Raw genomic sequence first — 13284 nt, 5'->3', positions numbered from 1 at the left:
TCAGAGCCCCAGTGCCACACCCCTGCTCCAAGCAGCTCACGTGGTGGGGTATGGAGAGGGAGGGGAGGGGAGAAGGTCGCTGAGAACCCCACAGCATTGCAGGTGCTGTCACAGAGCTAAGCATAGATGACAAGACTTCAGAAGAGCAGTGCGTGCCTCAGCCTGGGGTCTTATCAAGGCTTCCCAATCAGTTGACGGTGGGGTTGGAGGACAGGTGGTGTTAGCTGTGTATGTGAAGCAGAGACAATACCAAGGATCAAAGTCAGGAGGAAAGTTAGGAAAACTGTGAGTCACCTGGCATTGGGAAAGGCACAGGTGACAGGGATATGGACACAATGACCAGGGATCACACTGGAGAGGTTTACAGGGGACAGACGGAGGAGGAGGCTTAATAACAAGGGAAAGAATTCCATGGAAGGTTTTATTTTTTTTTATTAAAAAATTTTGTAATGTTTATTTATTCTTGAGAGAGAGAGAGAGAGAGACAGAGCGTGAACAGGGGAGGGGCAGAGAGAGGGAGACACAAAAGCAGGAGTCAGGCTCTGTGCTGTCAGCACAGAGCCTGATGTGGGGCTCAAACTCACAAATGATGAGATCGTGACCTGAACCAAAGTCAGACACTTAACTGAGCCACCCAGGCACCCCTCCATGGAAGGTTTAAGTGTGGGAGTGTTGCATCTGGGCTGCTTTCTTTTTCTTTCTTAAAAAAATTTTTTTTAAATGTTCATTTGTTTTTGAGAGAGAGAGAGAGGGAGGGAGACAGAGGGTGAGCAGGGGAAGGGAAGAGAGAGAGGGAGACACAGAATCCTAAGCAGGCTCCAGGCTCTGAGCTGTCAGCACAGAGCCTGATGCGGGGCTTGAACCCACAAACTGCAAGATCATGACCTAAGCTTAGCCGACTGAGCCACCCAGGTGCCCCTGGGCTGCTTCCTGATGGTGGCAGTGGGGTGGGTGGGGTGGAGTGATTTTCACTGTCAGAAAATCCAGCTGGGAGGTAGATACTCTAATCTAGCAGAACAGTGACAGTCTGGATTTGAGAGCCATTTGGGAGGTGGAACTGGCTGGGCTTCTTGACAGAATGGAGCAGTGGGTGAAGGAGAGGGGGCATCTTTCATTCTTAGGTCATTGGTTTCGGTGACCATGTTGGTGGCATCATTTACTGAGATGGTGTTGGAGGTGGTGGAACAGGTGTGGAGGCCGGACTGAGATGGAGAGATGCGTCCGGATTTGCATATGCCAAAATAGAAGTGCCTGTGGGACACATGGGGGGTATTGGCAGGAGAACACCAGAGAGGGGCAGAACCCAAGAGACCCATGCTCAGACAGCATCCTATAGCTGTCCTGGGAGTGAGATGTGATGATGGGGTAAGGCAAACTCTTTTGCTTATCTTAGGCATCCCATTTCTTACAAGTTTTTTACTTGGAAAAACTCCCCTGTCTGTTTTGAGGGTAGGTGGTCAAATCGCAATGTCAGTGCACCCAGCACTCGCAGTTTCCCTGGAGAGATGCATCTTCCCACCCATTTGGATGCAGCACGTCGGAGCTGATGTGCAGGATTCCGCTTGCTTGCAGTTCATGGCTACGTTCCTTGCATTTGGTACCCACCGTCCTCTGGCCATCACCAAGTCAACGGGATTCTAATATTCCTTTCCCTGATCCAACCAAAGCTCTTTGTAAATTGGACTCAGCAGGAGTAAGTCCAGTGACCTCATAAATAGTGGAAATGATTGCAAATCAGAATTCATATATGTTCCCAACTCAGTGGGTATCCTTCTTCCCCACAAAGGAAGCAATCATCGCTTTCAAATTTCTGTTTGCCCTTTCACTCAGCTATGTTGGAAGAAAATATAGAGAGAGATTTTGCTGTATAAGCCTGAAAAGTCCACTTCCTCCAACCTGAAAAAATAAAAGTCTTATGTCCGGCTCTGTGTAGTCACGTGGTCGCACTTGGGGAATCACCCAGAGGTGTGGGGGATCTGGCTGGGGGCTCATAGAAAAGGTCTTCCATAAGCACCAGGGAAATACTTCATACTAAAAGAAATGCTTAAAAAAGTTGTGGCAGAGGCTGCTGATGCTCCACCAACACCTGTGTTTCCCCCTCCTTCCACAGCACATGGAGAAGGAGGGGCTGCCATGAATCATTTTGGTCAGTGGAATGTGGGAAGAAGTAGTTATTCCCCTTCCAGACTTGGTCCTTCATAGGACCTTCTGCATGCTCTTTCTTGCCTATTTTCTGGCTTTTGTAGTGATCCAGTGGAGGACTCTGAGTCCCTAAGAAGTGACGGAGCAAATAAATGGAAGGAGGTTGAGTCCCTGAATGACCATATGGAGCAGAGTTCTGCCTACTGGCCTGTATTGAATTACGACTCAAACAGGAACGAAACCTTTCTTGTGTTTAAGCACTAAGATTTGGGGCCTGTCTGATGTGGGAATTAAGTTATCCTTTCTGATACCTGTTTCTTCTCTGAGTACTGGTTTTGGAGACCTGCTTGGATTTGCATGACAAAGGCTTCTTCCCTCCACCTTCCTTGCCTGCACTCCCTCTGCTTTTCCCTGTAGAGAGACAGGTGAATCCAGTAACTGCTGGTTCTGATGCATAAAAGGTGCCTAAAATAGAGAGAGAGCAAGGGATTGCTTGGGAGACAGCATGAATAGTCCTGGATTCTCATCTTGCCTATACCATATATTAGCTGATAAAGCATTTAATTTTGTCTCATCTCAGTTCCTGCACTTGTGAAATGGGCACATATGAAGAAGAATTGCTATGAGGGTTTGATGAGATGATATATATGAAAGCCCTTTATAAACTGTGAAGCTCGGGGCACCTGGTTGGCTCAGTTGGTTCAGCATCTGACTCTTGATTTCTGCTCAGGTCATGATCGCTTGGTTTGTGAGATCAAACCTCGCATCGAGCTCTGTGCTGACAATGCTGAGCCTGCTTGGGATTCTCTCTTTCTCTCTCCCCTCTCTCTCCCCCCTGTTCCCCCACCCCGTGCATGCATGCGTGCACGCTCTCTCTCAAAACAAATAAATGAATATTTTTTAAAAATTAAAAAACCTCTAAAGCTCAATATGCCTGTGGCAGATTATCAGGGAGGTAGGAGGACGCTGCCACTTGGCTGAGTGATGCTTCACTGCTATTGTCCTCTCCTTTCCTCTGCAATTCTGGGCACCCACATTCCTTCATTGGAGGCACTAATGTTGAACCCCGGTTCTCTCACATCACACCTGCCAGAAATATTCTTTGGATAGCATTTATAGAAAGTTAAGGTTAATTTTGCTCACTCTCAATGCTTTTTTTTTCCTTTTCTTTTAGTTGTTGCTAGATTTATGGAAGGAGAATTCATAGAGCAGAGTTAATAAGTCAATTAAATTTCATTTGGTTCACAAAAAAAAAAAATCTCCATTCTAAAACCGCCCAAGAAACAAAACTACATCTATTCACACAAATTGCAATGCTTTTCTCTGAATAAACAATTTCTTTTTGTGTTTTATTGGTTTTATGTCCTAAAAGGACAGAGAGATTCACCCGTCTTGGAGTTTCCATAATTTAAGAACAATCATTTGCTTTTTCTAATTTGTCCTAATGAGCCCACATTTTTTCTTTATCAGACCCATTTTCTCTGGCAAAAGGTCATCACAGGCAATCATCCATGTCTGCTGGGTATAAATTGTTTTCATAACAATTTTCATTTGCCTTGGAAAATGCGCCAGGCTGAAAACATGGCCACTTTGTATCTATGACAGCATGCATCGTATTTCCTCCCATTTATTTTGGAATATCAACCCTCAGAAGAATAAGAAGCCTTGGAGTCTGGAACAGGAGCTGGTGATGTGGACTGACAACACCCCATTCCTGCCTTCCAGACCTGCACCACTGTCCTGTCTCTTCTTTGTGGTTCACTCATGGATCCAGATCCCCTTCTCACTTCCTTTGCCTCCTTGCTGAGCTTTCTGGCTGCCCTGACCTAGTCTTATGGGCATTAATTCTCCTTCCTTCTGTGCCCCAAAGCTGAGGCAGATCAAGCTTATCCACCACCCTCGCTCCATCTCAGCTCCTAGAGGTCCTGTCCCTGAGCTGGGAGCCTGTGATAGAAGAAGGGAGGAGTTTTAAAAACATTTCATATTTCATCTTCGTTCTCCAAAAGCTCAAGCATGTATTCTGTTGATTCATTCAACTCATTCATTCGACAGATATCACTGCGCATCTACTCTGTTCCAGGAACTGGGTACAGAGATTACATTCTTGCCCACACAATGCTTTTGGTCCAGAGGTGGAAATAGGCGATGGTACAAGAAATTATGTCGCCATTGTGGGAAGCTCAGAGGCACTGGGGGAGGAAGGTGTCTGGTGAAAGTTTCTGCCCAGACTCAGGGGAACAGACACAATGTGGTAAAGGAGGGGCTAGACAAGCACTGTCCAAGAGGGATATAATTTGATCCACCAATGTAATTAAAAAACTTTTATTTTAAAAATGATATGGTAGTGGCTCAGTTCCTTGAGCACTCGACTCTTGATTTTGGCTCAGGTCATGATCTCACGGTTCATGGGATCGAGCCCTGCATGGGGCTATGTGCTGTGCATGGAGCCTGCTTGAGATTCTCTCTCTCCCCCTCTGCCCCTTCCTCACTTGTGCACACATTCTCTCTCTCTCTCTCTGTCAAATAAATAAATAATAAAAATTTTTAAAAACTATATGGTAAAATTAATTTTGTTTTCTCTAGCAGTGTTCAGTTCTAAGAATTTTAACACAGGGAATAGATTCAAGTCCCCCCCACCACAGAATGTAGAATAGTCTGGTCACTACAAGAAACTTCCCTGTCACATCACCCTTTGTCACAACACCCTTTCCCACCCATAGTCTCCTGCAACCACTCATCTGTTTTCCACCACTACGGTCTGGTCTTTATAGGAACACCCAGATCAGTGGAATCATACAGTACAAGTGAGCTCTTGCGATTGACTTTTTTCACTCAGCATAATGTCTTTAAGAGTCAGCCCAGTTGTTTGTTAAGATTTCATTCCTTGTTGCTGTGAGTAGTTTTCCATGGCATGGATATACCACAGGTTGTTTATCCTTTCCCCTGTTGAAGGAGATTTGAGCTGTTTCTTAGCAAGACAAACTGCTGTCTTCATCTGTTCCAGCTGCCATAACAAAGTACCATAGACTGAGGGGCTTATAACCAACTGAAAGTGACTTCTCACAGTTCTGGAGGCTGGAGGTTCAAGATCAGGGTGTTGGTACCATCAGGGTTTTTGTTTGTTCATTTTTGAGAGAAAGAGAGAGAGAGCAAGCCAGGGAGAGGCAGAAAGAGGGAGACAGAGGATGGGGCAGTGAGCCTGATATGGGGCTAGAACGCATGAACCCATGAGCTGAAGTTGGATGCTCAACTGACCGAGCCACCCAGCACCCCTGTACCATCAGGTTTTGCTGAGGGTCCTCTTTTGAGCTACAGACTGCTAAGTTCTCTTTGTGTCCTCACATGGCAGAAAGAGAGAGAGAGCTCTCTGGGGTTCCTTTGTAAAGGCACCAATCCCATTCTTGAGGTCTCCACTCACATAAGCCACTCATCTCTCCAAGGTCTCACCTCCTAATACCATCACATTGGGGATTAGATTTCGGTATGGAATGTTTAGGGATGGGGGAACAAAAATTCAGCCCCTAACAGCTGTTCTAACACTTGTATAGGTTTCTGTGTAAACATACATTTTCAGTGCTCTAGGGCAAACACCTAAGGATGGGATTTCTGGAGTATATATGGTAAGTGTATGGCTAACTTGGTAAGACACTGCCCAACCTTTTCCAGAGTGTCCATACCATTTTGCATTCCCAGCAGCAATGAGAGCTTCAGTTATTCCTCATCTTTACCAGATCTTGGTATTGCCAATATCTTTAATTCCAGCTATTCTAATGGGTGTTAAGCAGTATCTCTTGTGGTTTTAATTTGCATTTCCCAATGACTAGTGATGCTGAACGTCTTTCCATGTCCTTATTTGACCTCCTCATACCCTCTTTGGTGAAGTGTCTGCTCAAGTCCTTTGGCTGTTTCTTATTATTGCATTTTGAGAATTCTTTATGTATTCTGGATACAAATCCTATGTCAGATACATGGTTGGAAAACATTTCTTCCTAGCCTGTAGCTTGCCTCTTCATTCTCCTGTTAGTGTCTTTGGTAGAGCAAAAGTTTAAAATTTTTATGAGGTTCCAGCTTATCAGTTTTTTCTTTTATGTATCATGCTTTGGTATCACTCCAAGAGCTCTATGTATGTTAAACTTTCTAAGTAGCCGTTTAAAGAAAAGTCAAAGGGAATGGGTACAATTAATTCTAATAATATATTTTATTTAACCCAGTATTTCCAAAACACTGTAATTTCAACACATAATCATTCTATTATTTTTTTAAAAGTATTATTTATTTATTTTGAGAGAGAGAAGACACAAGTTGGGGAAGGGCAGAAAGAGAGGAGAGAGAGATTTCCAAGCAGGCTCTTCAGTGTCAGTACAAAGCCTGACTTGAGGCTCGAACCCACGAACCAGGAGATCATGCCCTGAGCCAAAGTGAGAAGCTCAGCCGACTGAGCGAGCCATCCAGGTGCCCTAATCATTTTAAAAATTAAGGAGATATATTTCACTTATTTTTTGTACTTAGTTTTCAAAATCCATTGTGCATTTCATGCTTAGAAGTCATCTCAACCCATCCACATTTCAAGTGCTCGATAGCCACGTGGGTTAATGGCTACTGTGTTGGAGAGCATAGAGCCAGACCAGGTGACAGGTTTTCAAAGCTGACGGTTGACAACTCTTGAACGCCCCATGCCCACCAAGGGTACAAAAAGGAGAGGAATCCGACATTTGGAGCCAGTTGATGGGGAAGATTTCTTCAGGGAAAGCTGTGCTGTGAGTTCTGGCCTCCTTCCCTGGGGAGCCATGGGAGCTGCTACTTCTTAATCCTCAACCAGGTGACAGGGACAGCCAAGAAGAGGAGGATGTGGGAATTGGAGCTTCCGAAAGGGGATGGAGATGTACTTTGCCAATGGAAGGGCTGTGGGATGCCTGCCTCTTGCTTCACATCTTGAGAAAGGGCTTTACTTGGAGAGCTTATTGTACATCCCCTCCAGTTAGAGGGACACCGTTAACTGGCATACGATTCATACCTAAGAAACCTAAAGGTCAAGAGACTGACTGAGGCAGCCCAAGGCAGTCCTGGGAGAAGTAGCTGCATTTGGAGGCACTGCACTCCCATCTGTTGGGATAAAGAATACAAGAGTGTAGCTGAGAATGTGTGAGGGAGAGAAAGCCAGTGTAAAGTCCTATGTGGGACTTTGGTCATCAGACCTCAGCAGAGAGAAGCTCCAGGTGCCACCCTGGGACTGAGGCATGGCAAGTGACTGGCTGAGGCAGAGATACATGTGCCCCTGTCATGAGGACTGCAGCCGAGAGAGAGCATGGAGTCTCCCAAGGACCCATGAGAGAAAAAAAGGTCGGCTGTAAGCGTCTGCTGAGTTCAGAGAATGGCACTGCTAGATCTCCATGTACCCGTCAAAACAGAACTTTCAGGCTCCCCTAACCTCTTCCTCCTCTTCGCCTCCCATCTCTGGAGATGTCAGAAAGGTGGATGGCAAATGGGAGAGGAGGAGGAGAAGCGTAGGCGAGGAAAAAGAAGAGGTCTACCATGTCTCTCTTGTCTGACTGCAGGCTTCCCACCTGAAAGTAGTCTGGAGTAAGGAGTCTAAAGCCTCAATTTTCAATCAGGTTTAAGGGTTTGATTGTTATATGAGACAGAACATGTAAATTACTTAAAGTATTCTGTGACTTAAGTGACTGTAAGACTGTTTATGCTTCTCATCTGTCTGATGTCATGGTCTCATGACTAGTCTCCTGCCTCTAGACTCCCTTCTGCTCGCTCTGCTATCCCTTCTGCCCACTGACTTGGATGTAGCCTACTGAATTTCAACTCTGATCATGTCACACCTTTTCTCACAAACCTGTCATGTGCAAACCTCTCAAGCCTTTCCATGGGGTAGAAGATGATGCACCCTCCATTCAATCCACAAGCATCATGGTGGTGGTCATGGTGAGGGTCTTACTGGTGGTCATGGTGGCAGAGAGCACACTCGTGTCAGGTGCTCCTGGGGCCCTGGCCACAAAGTACAGATATAGTTTAGTTTACTTGCAGTAAGGAAAATCAAGCGCACTGTTAAGTGAAATTGATCAACTGGAAATGTTGACGTATCATTAGATTGTCATTGAGTGAAATAAACCAATCAGTCATCAAGCGTGTTTCATAGAAAATGTAAGAGACTAGATTGGGTGATTTATCCATTCAAGAATTGTTTGCTGAGCCAAACACCATGCTAAGGAGCTGGGCATACAACAATATGGTAGTCACAGCCCCTGCTCTCATGCAGTTTGCAATTTATTACATGGGATGTTTGCAAGAAATTATAGTGATGTGTGAGGATTGTTATGATGTAGAAAGGCCCAGGTGCTTTGGATGCCCATGGCAGAGACAGTGTCTAAAGCCTTACCAGCTTGAGTTTCCATCATTAGGGGATCAAATCTATAAGCATACACAGATGTGGAAAGGAGACACATGTTGAAGGGCCCCAGCCCCCAAGAGAAGTAGAAGGAAATAGCATTAGTGAGTAGGAACAGAATTAGGAGGCAAAAGGCAAGAAAAGATCTGACGTGTCCGCAGATAGATGGGGAAACAGGATGACACTCATCCTTCACGGGAAGAAGAAGGCACCGAAGAATTATCATTGGCTTTTGAGATCCTTTACTGATTCCTTGCAATGGAAATAAAGCACTCACATCTTCCAGATAATGGTTAACAGTGGGTGTTAGTGTGATGCAGTCCTTCTGTGGTGGCAGTGATGAGGAGCCTCTCACATTTCCAAAGCTTGGGAGTGCAACTGACCAGCGTCTCCATTGCTGAGCTCTGAAATCCTTGGTGCATGTGCCTGAAGGTCATGCTTCCTGTGTCAGTCCCCAGCTGCTGACAGAGCATGGCAGGGCTACTAAGGCAGGCTTGTTCTGAGGAGATCTAGGGCCCTTCTGATGGGTGACTTCCCACTTCCTTTTTTTTTTTTAAGTTTATTTATTTCTTTTTTGAGAGAGAGGAAGAGAAAGGGAGAGAGAGAGAGAGAGAGAGAGAGAGAGCAGGAGAGGGGAGGGTCAGAGAGATGGAGACAGAGAATCCAGAGAATCAGGCTCCTCCCTGTCAGCACAGAGCCCAGTGAAGGGCTTGATCTCACGAACTGCAAGATCATGACCTGAGCTGAAACCAAGAGTCAGAGGCTTAACTGACTGAGCCACCCAGGTGCCCCAACTTCCCACTTTCTTTCACTTTCTTCTCCCCCTAATGAGTTTTTGCACTTCTAATCTCAGAGGACACAGATTAACACACCTTCCCAAGAATGTTCCTGAGGAAATGAATAGATGTTTCTTAAACCATCAGTGCTGTGATGGTGGGCTCAGCAGGGGAGGGGCGCCAGGCCAGGCCAAGTGGCATGGCCTCACACACATCCTGGTTCAAAGCTCGGCTCTTCCACTTAGGGCTGTGGGACCTGGGGCAAGTTACTTAATCTCTGCTACTCTCCATTTCCTCGTCTGTGAAATGGGATACTCATTTCTTCCTCACAGGCTTTAATTTGGTGGGAATAATTGAGGAAACGCATGCAAAGTCTTACCACGGTAACGGGCACATAGTTGGGCTGGCTGCTTTCTCCTTCATCCTCGCCCCTGAGTGCATTGGTCCTCTTTCGTTTATGGCTCCTTGATGTACCACCTTTTAATAGGGCTTCATGGAGGCCCTACTTCTCCAAGAAGCCCTGACTACAACAGCTCCAGGGTTGAGATCTTTTGCCTCATCTTCTGACCTCCTGTTAGTGTCCCTCTTGTGGTTCTGATTGTGCTGGGCCCTACATGGTTTGCAGGGGATCTTTCTCACTCCCCTTTTCTAGAAGCCACTCTTCCTCCATCCATGTAATTATTATGGGAGCCATGCTGGTGCTTTGTAATTCTATCCCCTGGTTACAGTTTGTTGTTCCCTGGGTTCTGAAATGAGCCATCAGTGCCTTCCCTAGGAATTTTAGACTCAGGAGTGTCCTATTTGTCTCTCTGGGGGCAGCTAAGGCCATCACATCTCAAGCTGTGAAGATATTGGCAGCCCAGCCATGTGCTCCATTGCATGGAAGTCGAAAGCCAGGCCACAAGGCACTGCCACACACGAGGGGGAGAGATTGGGATGGAGAGAGGTCTGGCAGCGTTGAAGTCCCTGGTTCTGATTGTTCTACAGGTTCTGAGAGACACTCCAACATTCTCCTAACCAGTACCCTCCTTGCATAAGCTAGTTGGAGTAGGGCATCTGTCACTCACAGAACTAGGGTTCTGAGTAATCAAAGTGTTATTTTGTTCCATGTGTCTATCCTGCTTTCCCGCCTTGACTGTGGGCCTCTCAGGGAGCAGAGACCATTCCCCTCACTCTGCCTCTGCCCCCCGTGCCCGGAATAGTGCCTGGCCCCTGCAGCTGCTCCAGACAGATGTGCAGTTGACAAGAAGGCTAAATCAAATATTGTGCTCGTGGAAGGTTTCTATATATTCTGTGCATGATGTCACAGGACCACTTTAAATCTATGCTCAAAATTCTGGTTTATATGTGCTAAAAATGTTCGGCGGCAGGGACTGTGGACCCTTTTGGAGAAGAGCTCCTGGCAGGTATTTTGTAAGAGGCATGGTAGAGTTTTAAGTTGATGGGGGTTGCTAGAAGAATCACTGTGCCTGAGATGAAGCGATGTCGCTACCCGCCCCACCCTCAGCTCCACTGCTCCTCTTTCCTTCCCTGTTCCACCAGGCAGCCTGTTTTAAAAATGCAGGCACGAGGAGGGCACCAAGGCCTCAACCTGCCCATCTGTGGTTGTAGATGCACAGAGGGTTGGATTTGTTTTCAAGGCTCTTTGCACACATTATTCCATTTGACTCCTGATTAAGGTGAAAAACCCAGGAGGGCAGAAATTTTCGTATTTCATGCACAACCTAGAACAGGCTGGCCTTTTTGGTAAACATTAGGAATTCAGGTTCTGCTAATATTTGTTACAAGCCTCCATGAGCCGGGACTGAGGGCTTTCTCACATGCTCTCTCATTTCGCCCAGAAATCCCATGACCCAGGACTTGGGATCCCCATTTTACAAATAAGCAAGAAGACGCAGAGAGGTCAAGAAACTCATGTTGTATCGCACACCTAGCTGGTCAGTGGCTGAGCTAGAACTTGACTCCATGTTCGGTTCTGTTTTCTGTCATAACATGTGGGATAATAGACAATGGACGAGCCTCATGGGTGAGCTGTTCTTTCTAAAAGAAGAGAGTGGAAAATGATTCCCTCAAATTGGGGAAAAATTAGTCCCCAGTGGGGTTCCTCTTCTTGATTCTGCAACACAAGCAGGGCTGGGACTTGGGTGAGAGGACTGGACATTCACCTAGATGTAAACTGTAAGGGGATGCTGAAAAACTCGCCATTGAGGTACACAATATTTCAATACAGTATTTTAAAAAGTTAAAATCGATGACAAGAAATCTGTGATGAATGAGATTTTAGTTAAGGATGGGATCTGTTGATGGGGCCAGGACCAGGGTGTGGTGGATGGGACAGACCAGGTGAGTGTGGGGTTAGACCTTGGAGGGAAGGTCCAAGGACAGAAGACTCTGCTTTGGGTTCACCAGGAGCCATTTGTCTTCCTCCTTGGCTTATAGATGACAACATGTTTCATTCTCCTTTGCAGTTAGGTGTGGCCATGTGACCAAATTCTAGTGGAAAGTCAGTGGAATTGATGTGAGTGAGTCACTCCAGACCTGGCCACGGAAAACTCCCACATTTGATTCTCCGTAGCCTCTTCCAGCTCAATACCCACGAACATGGGGACCTCAGAAGCCAAAGGTTGAATGTGACAGAGTCACCAGATAAAAATAACCCCGAAAGTGGGGTCACTGGTCACTAGGAAAACAGCCCAATAGTCAGATCAAGACCCCTTTCCGGACCTGAAGAGAATTAGAAAAAACTTATATTGTATTAATGCACTAAGAACTGGGGGGGGGTGGGGGGGTGGGGAGGGTTATTCTCCAGCAGCTAGCATTGCCTCAACTGATATATAATCCAGTACCAGAGTGGGATGGTGCTGTGACAAAAACCTAAAATATCAGACGTTGCCTTGGTGGTCAGGTGGCATGCAGCAAGGAAACGAATCTCAGAGGCTGGAAATATGGAGACCCAGGATGTGCAGGTGCAAAACCTTTGGTACAACCGTTACCTTGTGAGAAATTGGAAGGCAGACTATGTGCCTAATGGGCCTGAGGCTCTAGGGGACTCAGCTGGCAAGAGTCAAAGCGATAACATGCTGGATTTTACTCTCTGCTTTTGGCAACGTGCTACAAGAAAGAGATAGACTTGAGACAGATTTGGCTGAGTAGCCTTGAAACAACTCCTGAGTCCCCAAACGTGCACGAGAAGGCTGCTCCAGAAGGTGCACAGCCTTGAAGGAGGGAATGGTCTCTGCCACCTGCTTCAGATGTGGCCACAGAAGATGGTGGGCCAGGAAGGGTCTCTGAGAGCCCGGAGACAGGAGCCACAAAAAAATAATGAATGTGGACGATCCTCCCAGAGGACAGAGCCAGCACCTGGTTTAGGACATTTCCCCATCTTGAGGGTGGACACACCTCTGCTTGCTCCTCTAAAGTCTGGTGGCGGAGTGTTTATCTGGGCCTTTCCCACCTCCCCTCTTGGTGGGCTGTGTGCCGTTCCATGCTGGGGTGGTGCGGAAAGTGTTGGTGAGATTGGCGTTGCCCATTCCATGAGCAAACAATATAACCTTTCCTGGAACACGGCACCAACCAGGCGGCTTTCAAGTGCCTGTGGTCTTTAGCCCAGTAATTCTACGTGTAGCAATCTGTTCCAAGGAAACAGTCCGATGTGTTAAGATGTATCAAGATTTAAGCATAAAGATATCCAACGCAGTGTTATTTAAATAGTAAAAAATGTGGAGACTACATAAATATCCAACAGTGCATTAAATAAATGATTTAGTAAATGTATCGGATATTTTATAGCATAGAATATTACTCACCCATTAACCTTTTTTGTATATGAAAGTTTTTCATGACTTGAGAAAAGCTTATCGTGCAAAATTATACATAAATAAAGATTGCAGCTCAGGAAAGACATGCACACAGAAAAAAACTGGAAAAGGAATCTGTTAATATGTTTGTGGTGATTTTATAGGGAATTGT

The sequence above is a fragment of the Acinonyx jubatus genome, chromosome C1 (assembly GCF_027475565.1).
Source record: "Acinonyx jubatus isolate Ajub_Pintada_27869175 chromosome C1, VMU_Ajub_asm_v1.0, whole genome shotgun sequence".
NCBI classification, from domain to species: domain Eukaryota; kingdom Metazoa; phylum Chordata; class Mammalia; order Carnivora; family Felidae; genus Acinonyx; species Acinonyx jubatus.
The sequence above is the reverse complement of the archived record's forward strand: the minus strand, read 5'-3'. Positions refer to the sequence as shown.